The sequence below is a fragment of the Mirounga leonina genome, unplaced genomic scaffold (assembly GCF_011800145.1).
Source record: "Mirounga leonina isolate KUSES-001 unplaced genomic scaffold, KU_Mleo_1.0 Mir_173, whole genome shotgun sequence".
Lineage (NCBI taxonomy): Eukaryota > Metazoa > Chordata > Mammalia > Carnivora > Phocidae > Mirounga > Mirounga leonina.
The window spans coordinates 7477088-7490971 of NW_023270447.1; the positions used below are offsets into that span (position 1 = coordinate 7477088).

At 37.3% G+C, this 13884-nt stretch overlaps 1 pseudogene; it reads right to left on the reverse strand.

The window, feature by feature from the left end:
* Positions 1-2264: 2264 nt before the first annotated feature.
* Positions 2265-4314, reverse strand: LOC118020168 (annotated as a pseudogene).
* Positions 4315-13884: the final 9570 nt, after the last annotated feature.

Here is a 13884-nt window from a genome sequence, read left to right on the forward strand (position 1 = left end):
AGCAGTATAGCAATTTTTATGAGCAGACAAATTGACACAGTTCCTGACTATAGTCTCAACAGATCCTATTTGATGGCAAAGAGGTTCTCTTCCAAAAGAAAATCTGAATTTAATTTTATAAAAAAAAGGAATGCTGGTTGTGGGGGTGTCCACATTCTAGATATTTAAATATTGTGCTAAGTAACTTATATGTATGTTACACATAATTACAAGCCAATTTATTGAAATTATTTGCATTCCTCATCATATGCCAATTCTATAAGGGGATTATTATCATCTCATTTGTTGAGAAGAGAAAGAAGCTAAAAACATCTAAGTGTATTGAATATTTGTGTTTTAACCAAAATCTTTTTAGCTCTAAAAACAGTTTTAACCACTCCTTTACCCACCATAAACTAAATTGCTTTGGCTAATTTGTAAGATTCTGGTTTTAGTGTTAACTGACTCTAAAAGTAATTGTTTTTGATATTTTATTTCGCTCATTCTATACAATGCTTTCCAAAAGACAATTTTAATTATATTAAAATGACCTAAAACTTTACTCTCATGGCAATTCACTTTTTTTCAATACATTTAATTCTTTCTTTAAAACCTATCCATTTTATTAAAAACCAGCTATTAGGACTAAAAAAAGAAAAATTGGGGGATAATATTTCCTTTGAATTTGTCTGGCAGAATTTCATTCATTTTGAGCTATCAGAAACTATACTTTGTGCTAAGTTATATCCGAAGATAAGACCCCCAACGTTTTTATGGTAGTTTGATTAACACTGTGATTCCAGAGATGCAATGCTGTGACGGGGGCCAGACCAAATCGTGAGAATTGTGATGACTGCCTACCTAAGGTTAGTACCAACATGCCTGTCTTTTAAATATATTTAAGCCATGTCACCATGGAAGAAAGAAAAATTTACAGGTCTTTGAGACCCCTCACTTCCTCTTATGTCCCATGTGTAGCCCCCCTCCCCCGCCCAGGAGACCCTGCTGGTTCTACTTTCAAAGTGAGATCTGCACCTGACCACTTTCCCCTCCTACATTGCTGGCACCCCCACATCCCTGTCTTTCTGCTGTCTATTCGCAACATAACAGTCAGATCTGTCCTTTCTTTTTTAAATATATATATTTTTAATTTTATTTATTTTTGAGAGAGAGAGAATGACAGAGAGAGAGAATGAGAGGGGTGAGGTTCGGAGGGAGAAGCAGACTCCCTGCTAAGCAGGGAGCCTGATGCGGGACTCGATCCTGGGACTCCAGGATCATGACCTGAGCTGAAGGCAGTCGCTTAACCAACTGATCCACCCAGGCGCCCTAGAGCTGTCCTCTCAAAATAGGAACCTAAACAATCCCATCTTCCCCACAAATCCCACCCATGACTCTTTGCTAAGTCACTCACAAAATAATTGAAAGTTCTGAAATAGCTTTATTGGTCCTACATAATTAGCCCCACTTTCTCATCTCCTATTATTCTCCTCCTTGCTTCCAGCAAACCATGCTTAATCAAACCCTTGAGGTGACCCCTTCCAGCCTTAGATCCTTCCCGCTGCACTGCCTCTGTTTCAGATGTACTCCCCCAGGTTTTTGCAATGCTTGCTCTCTCAGCTTCAAGTCTTGGCTCGCTAAGGCCTACCCTACTAATTTGTGTAAAATTCAACCTACATTCAAGGGACTCCTTCCACCGCTAAAACACCTAATTCTGCTCTGTTTTCTTTTCTTCTATAGCACTTCCTACTGTTATATGTTTTACTTAAAATAAATTATAATAAATACAAAGATTTATATTTATACTTATACATTTAATTTTATATATTACCTTGATATATGTAATTTATATATGTAATATGTGTTTACATATATAAATACTATAAAATATGAGCTCCATAAGGACAGAAGTGTTTAATTAATTAATTAATATTTATTTTTTGTTTTTCAAGGAACATTTAATAACAAGGTAGATAATATATACTTACCTAACACGATACTTTTATATCACTGAAGCTAAAGCAAATCATCCTGTCCACTGGGTAAAAACAGACTGCTTAATGTGTGAACACAGTAGTACAGTTTTTAAAAATACTGTAATTATAATTTCGGAACTTCAGAATGTGAATGTCAGTGTTCTCTCTTTTTTTTTTTTTTTTTTTTCATATGGGAAAAGAAAATTCCTTTGAAAAGTATTTGAAGCTTGGACAAAAATTCCATAGCTATATTCTTGGGATCACTCTGTAGAGTCTTCATGATTCAGATGATACAAGGGAAGCTTCAGTTCAACCTTTTAGAGAAGACATTCCAGCCCGTGTGATCTCCTCAACTAGGAGAACATTGGTGGCAATCATAGTGCAGGAGTGAAGAAGCTATTCCTTGACACAATAATTATCCCACAGGCAGACTTCTGCTGCTACCATTGGTTCACCTGTGTTCAAGTCCACACCCACAAGATGACCTGATTCTGATTGTTCTGCTTGAACTTTAGCATTTCCTGAAGGTCAAAACCAGAGTTCTGAGCAAGAACCTTGGGAATAATGAGCAAGGCATCAGCAAGTGCTTGAACTCCAAGTTGGGCCCTGCCCTTTACACTGGGCTTATAGTTAATCAAGGCTTCTCCAAGGCCACCTCCGCTGCCCCAGCACCTGGAACTACATAGCCATCATCAGTAGCATTTTTAACAGCCTGCAAGCCATCTCTTATTTCATCTTTTTTTTTTTTAAGATTTATTTATTTATTTTAGAGAGAGAGAGAGAGAGAGAGAGAGTGCGTGAGCCAGCAGGGGGAGGGACAGACAGAGAAAGAGAATCCTGAAGCAGACTTCCCACTGAGCATGGAGCTAAACTCAGGGCTTGATCTCAGGACGCCAAGATCACGACCTGAGCCGAAATCAAGAGCTGACTCTTAACCCCCTGAGCCACCCAGGCGCCCCTCTTATTGCATTTTTTATTTGAGTGTGTGTGTGCTTATTTGATGCTTTGACCAATAATGTGACAATGAGGATTGTTACATTTCTCAATAAAGGTGAATTTCTCTTCTCCCAAAGTATACTCATAAACAAGTCCTGCATGTCCCAATCGGGATTTAGATCATCCAAAGAATTTAGAACTACTCCACCACAAGCAAGAGTCAGCCTTTCCATATTTCTTCCTTTAGCTCTACTCAAAGCTACTATGCCTTCTTTTGCGAGAGCATTTGAGGAAAAGGGGTCACTTCCCTTTTGATTAATAACAACAAATCCTTTATCTGAATCACCACAGACTTTCATTTTCAGTTCTATTATTTTTTTTAATTTATCTTCAGTGAATTTTCTTTCAGCTTTTAGGAGTTTCTCTCTCTCTTGTGCACCCTTGTAAAAAAAGCCAGAATTCACTTCTGGCTTTTTCATATTCTAATGACACATTGCATGTGAGGATGTATGTGCAACCTCTTTTTCTTTTTCATATCAGGGTGCTGTGCCCCCAAAAAGACCTCTGATAAAGCTTGTATCAGTTTCAGATTTATGTTTCATCTCCATGATTTCAATCACGAAGAGGTCAATAGGTTCATCTTGTTTTTTAATGGCAAAAATGGAGTCCACTACAGCCTCTGTTAAGACATTAGCAAAAACAAACAAACAAACACATCAACAAGTTCAGTAGGCACTTTTGTTTTTAAGATTTTATTTATTTTGACAGAGAGAGAGAGAGAGACAGCGAGAGAGAGAACACAAGCAGGGGGAGTGGGAGAGGGAGAAGCAGGCTTCCCGCCAAGCAGGGAACCCAATGCGGGGCTCGATCCCAGAACCCTGGGATCATGACCTGAGCCGAAGGCAGAAGCTTAACTGACTGAGCCACCCAGGCGCCCCACAGTATGCACTTTAGTATGAAGAAATGTTCTGGCCACATCTATAAGTGCTTCCTTGTCCATTTCTCTGCTTATTTTGACTTGTTCCAGAAACTAAAGTGCCTTTTCCTTTGCAGCTTCAAATCCTTCTGTTATTATTCTGGGATGAAGAACTTCAGAAATGTAGAGAGCCCGTTTCAGCAGCTCTCCAATGATTAGGACATTGGAAGTGGTACCATCACCAGTTAGGCTATGCTGGGCTGTTGCTACTTTGGCTCATAAGGTGGCTGTTGGGTGTTGAATTTGCATTTCATGAAGCAGCATATTACCATCTTTAGTAAGTTTGATGTCTCCAGCACCAGAAACAAGCATCTTTATGGAGTCCTTAGGATCCAAGTTAGTCCTCAGCACATCCTACACCCTCTGGGCTGCACTGATGTTGACCGCCAGTGCCGCCTGGACTTGGGGCACCTTGGCCTTGGGGTTCAGGATCTTCACATCCGCCATTACTAACCAGCACAGGAAGAGCTGTTGCATTTTTTTTAGTGAAAATAGTGCCTAGTACAGAATTGACTCTCAATACCTATTTGATAAAGAACGGATCTGGTCATTTAATTAAATAACAAGTGTTTTCTCTCAAGTGGTATTGGAAGGTAATGTCATTTTTTTGATAATTGCTTTTGATTTGTTTGAAGAAGGCTCTATAATAACATTTTAATATAGCAGTATCTCATTCTAACACAACAGGGGAATGTTGCCCACATACTCACCACTTTGAGTGAATAATCAAATAATTTAATCTGAACTATTTGTGGCCCTGAAAATGCTTAGCGTTTCATGGGGGAAAAAATGGAAATCAATTTTACTCAAATGCTTTAAATTTACTATAATTGAATATTAAGCACTCACACATGCATTGTTATACATTCTTATAAAAACTGTATAATATAGATTTTTTTAAATTAATTTTTGAATACAATTGACCCACGGATACATAGGTGAAGTCTTCATGAAGCTTCTAAGATTCTAAACTCTATGCTCTTCCCACAACTTCTTCATGTGAGATAAAAGGAAGGTAAAATTCCCATCTAAAGTACGTTTATCAGACTTCTATGGCATAAAAAAAGATACAAAGTAAAATTTTGGAATATGATAGTAACAATACTATAGTATTAAATATTTTAAGTATATAAAAAAGATGAATATTCACAGAATAAGAAACCTCAAATACTACTTCAGAAAACAAGTTAGTTAAAATGTTCAAGTCCTATTTTCATTTCTTTTTGCAATATCTAGCCTCACCAGGATATCCTCCACAACAGAGTGAGCTTTAAAGTTCACAAAATTTGATTCAACATTGGCATATCGACCTGACTTCAAAGGGATTTACACTGCCGAAGAATTTCACTGAGTTCAAGAAAGAAAGGAGAATCTCAACTTCCTATGAAATCTAACTTCAGAGTACCTGGTACCTTCAACAAAATTAGATACATCTGGGTATCAAAAACAGGGATTTGAAAGTACAGTTCAATTCATACAGAATATTTCTTTTTTAATTTCCTGTTTGTTGAATATTTATTGTGATGTGACCATAGGAAAACCAAAAGTTGCAAGTTTAGTATTTCAGAGATAAAGCTTTGTTGAAGCGCATACTTAATTCTAAGTGAGAAACAACATTGACATAAACTTATTTTCCCCTATCGATTCGTATGTGCAGCACTGTTCTACCAATCTCATTTTTACCTTTCCCACAAAGGCTTGTCTTGCCTTCTTCTTCTCTTGTTTGTGGTCATGGGTTCCCCGGACCTCCAACTGCCACCACCTTTCCCTTCCCCCACCCTGCTTCATTGCAGCATTGCTAAAAATTTACAACTATGGAAGTGTTACTTATCCTAAGAAGCCCACTCAGATTTTCCCCGTTTTATAGTGTTTCTTGTTATTTCCAAGACTATATATTTTAGCATCTAAATATTCACCTGTATGAATAAGACTCTTAATTCATTTGTATTTCCCAATTGATCCTTGTCTCTGAATCTAGTAAAGGAAAAATTATTCCATTGTTTTGAGTCAAACTGTTAGATTGGATCATTATGAACCCCGCCCCATTATGCATGATGTATATATGGAGTGAGCAGAAAGTGATGATTAAATTTATAGTTACTAAATAAGGCCATTTTCTTGAAACATAAATACTTTGCAATTAATAACAATGCCTATTCTTTATTTTATACAGAACCATTCCATATGCATTATCTCCTTTAACTCTCATAACAATCCTATTGATTTTCAGATTTTACATAAATGAGGTATTTGAAGAGTATTACTTTTGGAGAGATTGATATCCAGTAATAGAAATTTTAATAACTACATTGGGAGTTATATGCTAACTTATAAAGAAAACGCTATAATTATCTCCATTTTGTTAGTAAGGGCATTAAGATTTAGAGAGATTAAATCACTCATCCATGCTTACAGAGTCAAAGTCAATATTCAGTTCCAGGTCTTCTCTCTCCAGAGCAAAAGCTCTTAACCACTATGCTTATTAGAATTTAGAACTGAAGACACCTTAGAATTCATTTAGTCCAAACTTCTCACCTTACAGATGAAAAAATTGGGGCAAAAAATAGTTTTCTGCTCAAGTCTGTAAAGCTCATAGAGAAAAACCATCCTTCAAGCCTCTGTCCTTCACCTTTACCACCTTAGCCTGCAACAGTTGCTCCCTACTATCATCCTTAGAAGAGTCCACGGTCTACACCTCTCTTCAAGGGTCAGAGCCTGCCGGCTGCTAATTTCTGGCATCTCATTAATTTACCTTCGCTGGAAGTGGAACTCCAGATCTTCTTTTGACCCTAGACAATAGGATAAAGGTGAGGTCTTAGAAACATCTATTAGTGGGTTTACTTTTGATCCCTATTTGGGGAGGAACAAACCTAAGTATGTTTCTTCATCTCTGTTAATTAAGTTTATGAGTTTTAGTGAAGCCATTTGTAACTCCTGAGAGTTACTTCTTCACACCAAGGATGGATATATTACTGAGGGTTCCCCAAGGAAACAGAATTTATAAGCTGTATATATATATATATAGTTCAAGAAAATGGCCTTACTTAGTAACTATAAATTTAATATATATATATATATGTATATACATATATATACACATATATAAACTTATTATAGGAATTGGCTTATGCAATCATAGAGACCAAGAGGTCCCACAGTCCCCAGTCTACAAATTTGAGAACCAGATGTGTCAGTAGCTATAATTCAGTCTGAGTCTGTCTGACGGCCTGAGAACCAGGGAAGCCTATGGCATAAATCCCAATCTGTGTCCAAAGGCCTGAAAACTAGAAGTACCAATGTCCCAGGGAAGAAGGATATGGATGTCTCAGTTCAAACACAGAGGGAATATGCCCTTTCCTTGCCGTTTTGTTCTATTCAGACCCTCAAAAAGTAGGGTGACACACACCCATACTGGGGAGGACCATCTACTTTACTCAGTTCACCAATTCAAAGCTTCTGAAAAACTCTCAAAGGTACACACAGAAATAATATTTTACTAGCTATGTGGGTATCGTTTAGCTCTGTCAAGTTGACACATAAAACCAGCCATCACAATGGGGTATGAGACTGAGGGCAGGTATTATATTAATCCTGGTGCTGGGTTCAGGCTTTGGTTAGGGAGAGAACACATTTTCTTTTTTTTTTTTTTTTAAACATTTTATTTATTTATTTGACAGAGAGAGAGACAACAAGAGAGAGAACACAAGCAGGGGGAGTGGGAGAGGGAGAAGCAGGCTTCCTGCAGAGCAGGGAGCCCGATGCGGGGCTCGATCCCAGGACCGTGGGATCATGACCTGAGCTGAAGGCAGACGCTTAATGACTGAGCCACCCAGGCGCCCCAGAGAACACATTTTCTACAAGTGTATTCACAGTCCTGTTTTTCTTCCCTAGTAACTTCCAAGACTACTTGATTTCATGCTGCTTCTAAAAACAACAACAACAACAAAAACACACAAAAGCAAACAAAATGACAACAAAAAACTTTTATAGCATTAACAACCTTAAACCTATTCAATAAAATGTAGAAATGAGAAGAATTTAAAACATTTATTTCATTTTCATTTGAGGTCATTTCATTTTTTAACAGTTTAAATGGTTTTATTGTGCCCTTTTGATGCTAAAGATACAGAAGATGAAAAAGGTATAGTTCCTGCACAGAACAGTTTAATTTGCAGAAGATGGGGTTAAGCATCTGACTCTTGACCTTGGCTCAGGTCATGATCTCAGGGCCCTGGGATTGAGCCCCTTGTGGGGCTCCACACTGGCCATGGAGCCTGCTTAAGATTCTCTTTCTCCCTCTCCCTCTGGCCCTTCCCGCCATGCACGTGAAATAAATAAATAAATAAATAAATAAATAAATAAATAAATAAATAAATTGCAGTGGGAGACATGAATATATAAATAGAATATTTCAGCACATTGTGGTAACTTAGTACTAAAAAAAGGCATTTTATTTTGGAATAAAAGACAAATTTTTTTTTAAAGATTTCATTTATTTGACAGAGCGAGACACAGCAAGAGAGGGAACACAAGCAGGGGGAGTGGGAGAGGGAGAAGCAGGCTTCCCGCAGAGCAGGTAGCCTGATGCGGGACTCGATCCCGGGACTCCAGGATCATGACCTGAGTCAAAGGCAGACGCTTAACGACTGAGCCACCCAGGCGCCCAAAAGACAAAATTAATATGTAGTATTTTATTTTTAAGTAAAGTAATGACTTCTAAAGAAAGTTATTAAAAAGGATAATAATTAATTTATGGAAAAATAAAAGTAATTTGAATATGTTTAAAAAAAATAAAACATGGATTGATTAAGCAGCTCATATTGGAAAGTTTAGACTCCAAAATGCTGCTGCTTTAGGTTTTTCTCATAAGGCGAGCTGTAGCAGAGATTCTTAGCTCATTACCAAACATCTTTCTTTTCCTGCTGGGGACATAGCAAGACTAAATATTCCTACCTTACTTCCAAATGGACTTGACAGTGACTGATTTCTCACCAATAGAATGTGAGTGGAAAGAATGGGCACCATTTCAAGGCATGACCATAAAAACTTCCCATGTGTAAACCCTATGTATTATCTCTCCTTCCATTTTGATTTGGATGAGCATAACGATTGGTGGAATAGGGGACCCATAGATGGAAGGACTTTGGTCCCTGGATCCCTAAGTCACTGAATAGAAGAGAATCTCCTAATAATCAGGGTCATCTTTTTATGGCTTTTAAGTGAACAAGAAATAAGGTTCAATGATGGTTGGGCCATTATAATTTGGGGTTTATTGTATACATCAGATAACATTATCCTAATATGTCAGCACTTATTTTTTTTACCTGAAATATAAGCACAACCCTCGCTATTTTGCCATATAAGGGTTAATTGAGCATGGTTTATAGAACCACAGAATTTTAAGTCACAGATTGTGGGGAATATTAACCATAGGACATTAGACACAATTTAGTCCACCAGCCTCATTTTAGAGGTGAGGAAATTGATCTAAATTACCAAGAGCAATCCCAACCCCTTCTCTTTGTTGCCTTGGCTCCAGGGTTAATAACTGTTTCTACAATAACTACTTTTTTTTTCTCTTTTCACCTTTTCAGTTACCTCATTAACAACTTTGTATCTGGTTAACAATCCTTCATATTGAATTTCCATTTTTCAACTAATTGTGGTTTCTGTTTCCTTTCTGGAGCCTGGTATGGACACGGATGGTCTTCCTCTCCTGGTGAAACAAACAAGGATATAAAGCAAATTACAAGTTATCCTGATTGTCTCTTCTGAAATTGTCTAGGAGGAAGGGTACAAATTTCAGTGGTATCAAATGCTTCCCTCCACACTGAATCATGGGTGGAGAATACACAGCACAGAGGCTGTTCCAGGATGGCTCTTACTCTTAATTAACTTTGTTTAATGTCAAGACACACATGGGGGGTGCCTGGGTGGCTCAGTTGGTTGAGCGACTGCCTTCGGCTCGGGTCATGATCCCGGAGTCCCGGGATCGAGTCCCACATGGGGTTCCCTGCTCGGCAGGGAGTCTGCTTCTCCCTCTAACCCTACCCCCTCTTGCGCTCTCTCTCTCACTCTCTCTCTCTCAAATAAATAAATAAAATCTTTAAAAAAAAAAAGACACACATGGGTGCTTTCGTGTAGTTGAGAATGACTAACGCATGTTATAGTCATTATAAGGTTAATTTAAACAAATGTTTTTTTAAAACAATAGGTTAAAAACTGGAATTCTTGTGTTCCTCTATCTTTAATTCCCTTAGGAATTGCTTAAAACTTTCAGCAAGGTGAACATAAAGAATTTCTCTATTTACTAAATCTTAATTTCTCGTTTATATTGTCTAGATATTCTGGATTTCTTTTCTCAGCCTAATACTTTTCTCTACTGGCGAAGTGAGGTAAGCATTTCTATGCATTATGATGCTTATATTTAATGAAAAATTCTTAGCTCCATCTAAATGCTTGCTGAAAATAGTCACACTTTTATTACTTGTATTTTCAGATTCATTCACTCTGCATTCACTGTAAGATGTACTGCCCATTCCTTTTTATCCAGACATGACTTTTCTTCCAATATGGTTGACCCTACAGATTTATTATATGTCTATGTTCCTGATACAGCTGCTTCTGATTTTTCTCCCACAGTGGGGACAACAAGAATCTTACCCTGCTTACTTTTTGATTAGAGGACTATCTCAGACTAGAAAGAGATTCAGACTCTTTTCCACACTATGAAAAACAGAGCCAATATTCCATTTCTTAAGTAAAATAATTAAGCATATGACTTTGGCTATAGCCGCTCAGGTGTCTTAACAACTGTTTAACTGTTGCATTTCCGGGCGTTTTCTTCCCTTCCCAGTTGACTTATCCATTTTGTGCTTACCACACACCTAGGATGCATTCTGAAGGGTATGGCATGGGCCAATGGCCAATACGGCTGCCTCTCACAATTGTCCCTCCCATGTAGCCCTGTCACAGAATTCTAAGACTATCTTTCTGTTCCACTTACTTCCTTTTGTTTTCCAGCAAATTTCTGAGGATTTTTAAGGATTGCCTTGCCTTTCATATCAGATGCAGATGATTGTCCTGAAACTCAGATCTATTTTACAAGCTCACAAGAGAGAGTCACTCCTTAGCAGCCCAGCAGATGTCTCAGGGGCCTAGGCCTAGCAAAGCAAAATTTGTCAACAATCCCACCCAGTATAAGATGTCTGCTAGCCCCATTGTCAGTTAGTGGCACTAAATAGAACCTGAATTTGTGTCCCTTTATTTTTTATTGTTTATTTTATTGTTATTATTATTATTTATTATTATTATTTTAGAGAGAAGGAGTGTGCGCGTGCACGCGTATGAGCAGGGAGATGGGAGGAGCAGAGAGAGAGAGAATCTTAACAAGACTTCACACCTAGCACGGAGCTCAACACAGATCCAATTGCATGACCCTGACATCAAGAATCAAGAGTCAGACACTTAACTGACTGAGCCACCCCAGGTGCCCCTGGGTCCCTTTAAAAGCGAAGTTTTCTCAGTCTGACAGCAGAAGAGAAAGAGTGATTCAAAGAATGAGAAGGACTCAATGAGCCATTGCTACTTCAAAGATGGAAGGGGCCATGCACAATGAAATAGAGGTGCCTTTGGGAAAGAGAGTAGAACCTGTCTGGCAGTTATCAAAGAAATGGGATCTCAGTTCTACAACCACAAGGAAATGAATCTTGCCAACAACCTGAATGAGCTGAGAAGTAGATTCTTCACCTGGGCCTCCAGATAAGAGCCCAGCCCAGTAGACACTGAATTTTTTCTAATAATACTTGTAACAGAGAACCCAAGTGAGCCTACTTGAACTTCTGACCAACAGAACTGTGTGATAATAAATGACTGTTGTTTCAAAATGCCAAGTTTTGGTAACATGTTTCATAGAATTAGAAAAATAGCACAGTATTCTTACCCAAATTTCACTATCTATTGTAATGAAAAAATTTTAAAAATGAGATTTTATTGGGCTCATACGGATTTGGGGGACAAATTGTTCAATTGTTTTGAAAGCTAGTATTTTAATATAACTGCCATCTTTTTTATAAATGCACTATTTTTAATTTAAAAATTAATTTTATATGATTGACATTTATTTCTATTTTATATTTTGGTGGTTTTCTTCCATAGTACCATAAGCCATAATGACAATAACAATAAATTCAAAAAAAATCTGCTATATCTTAAAGTTTCTGATTATATAGCACATATCTATATCATGAAATATTGCCCAGCAATAAAAAATAATACATTATTGATACATAAAACTGTTTGGATGAATCTCAAGGGAATTATTCTGAGTAAAAGCAAAACAAGACAAAAATTTACATAGTGTATGATTCAATTTATATAATATACTTGAAATGACAGAATTATAGAAATGAAGAATTGATCAATGGTTGGTAGAGCTTAGGAACAGAAGGACAGGGATGGGTAAGAGGTATGTGTGTATAAAGATAAAAGAGCAATATGAAGGATCCTTTTAATGATAGAACTGTTCTGGGTGCCTGGGTGGCTCAGATGGTTAAGCATCTTCCTTCGGCTCAGGTCATGATCCCAGGGTCCTGGGATCGAGTCCCACATCGGACTCCCTGTTCAGTGCAGAGCCTGCTTCTCCCTCTCCCTCTGCCATTCCTTCTGCTTGTGCTCTTCTGTCTATCTCTCTGTCAAATAAATAAATACAATCTTTAAAAAAAAAGATGGAACTGTTCTGTATTATTACTGGGTTGGTGGATATAAAAAATTACACATGTAATAAAATTTTGTAAAACCAAACACACACAATAACATTCTCAAGCTGGGTAAAATATAAGATACTGGCAAATAATGAGTCAGCCTTGAAAATATATACTTGATAAAATATAGTCAGTCAAGAAATGAATTAAAATAAAGAACTTAGTGATGCTACATGAAAGGCTTAACTTAGAAATTTTGAGTAATAGATTTATTTAATGCACTGAGTCTAACCAAAATTTAAAAATATATTAAAACATTGAAAGAAAAATTACCTACTGCAAAAATATTTCTTTGGGTATAAAGATGCAAATCATGACATATAGAGCTAGTAAAAATCATGGATTGATGAGTGCAAGCATAAATCCACTAATGTTCCTATTACTTAGGGAAGGCGGTCAGTAAAGACACCTTTATGGTGAAGGAGGTAGAGAAAGTGGGAAACTCAAGATGACTCTTAGTTATTAGGCTCAGATAAATGTCTTAATGGTGAAACCTTTTACCAAGATAAGGATTATGAGAAAATAAACAGATTGGGCCATGTTGATTTGAACATCCCATCAGAAGAGGTACCTAGTAGGTAGGAAATATACGAGACCATAGATCAGAGAAGTGTAGACTAGTGTTCAAGTCTGAATAAAAATCACTGGAAACGCAGGGTATGGAAAAAATTTCCCAGGGTGGGTATAGAATGAGATTAAAGAGGGGGGGCAAAACCAGAATCTTGGAAAACAGGAATATTTAAAGAGTATGAAGAGGAAGAGGAGAATGATGAGAAGAAATAACCAAAGAAATTGAAGGGGACTTAGTATAAGTAGTCTAATGGACACCAGAGAGGAGAGATTTTTCAAGAAGGGAGTAATCAAATTTGTCAAACATAAGAGGGGTCCAACAAGAATCTAAACTGAAAAGAAGCACTTATAATAATTGAGAAATTATTGTTGACTTTAGTTAAAACAGTTTCAGTATAATTATTGGCATTGGAGATGGGAATAGGGATATTAGGTAGACAGATGATTGTTCTCAGTTGAGGATGGAGCGAGGGATAAGAAAGTGGTGATAGTAACTGGTAATTGTATTTGGGGACGTTTCTTGTTAAGAGCAGAAAAATAGTGCCCTATAGGATCTAAGGAGGTAAATTTTACACATGAAAGTTTCTGAAGCACATACACTGAGGGGGAGTAGCTAATAAAGAGAGAAATTACAAATATGAGAGAGAAAGAAGAAAACTTGCAATGGAGCATGGCTCTGTTCCTA